The sequence below is a fragment of the Elephantulus edwardii genome, unplaced genomic scaffold (genome assembly GCF_000299155.1).
Source record: "Elephantulus edwardii isolate Elephantulus edwardi_28Jun2011 unplaced genomic scaffold, EleEdw1.0 scaffold00027, whole genome shotgun sequence".
Classification (NCBI taxonomy): domain Eukaryota; kingdom Metazoa; phylum Chordata; class Mammalia; order Macroscelidea; family Macroscelididae; genus Elephantulus; species Elephantulus edwardii.
The window spans coordinates 15,706,387-15,706,717 of NW_006399777.1; positions in this window are offsets into that span (position 1 = coordinate 15,706,387).

The window sequence follows — 331 nt, forward strand, 5'->3', positions numbered from 1 at the left end:
CAGCTGCTCTTCAGGAGAAACATGGACAATTTCCTCCTGTGCGATTAACTGGTCAGAAAACCAGCAGGAGGGTCAGCTATGGTTCAGTTGCAACTCGACTGTCAACAACAAAACAACAATGAACAGGGGAAGATGGAGAAGTGTTTTCGCACTGCAGACTGGGCTTGTGAAGACAAGGAAATGGGCTAGGATCGAAAGAGCTTAGACTTTTCCAAGAGAAGAGCGAACTGGGCAGGGAGAAAAGTGCAACAATGAATGAATGGAAATTCAAGGTCTCTGTAAACTTTCATTAAAATAAAAAAAAAAAAAGAAGAAGGGGGAAAACCCAAAA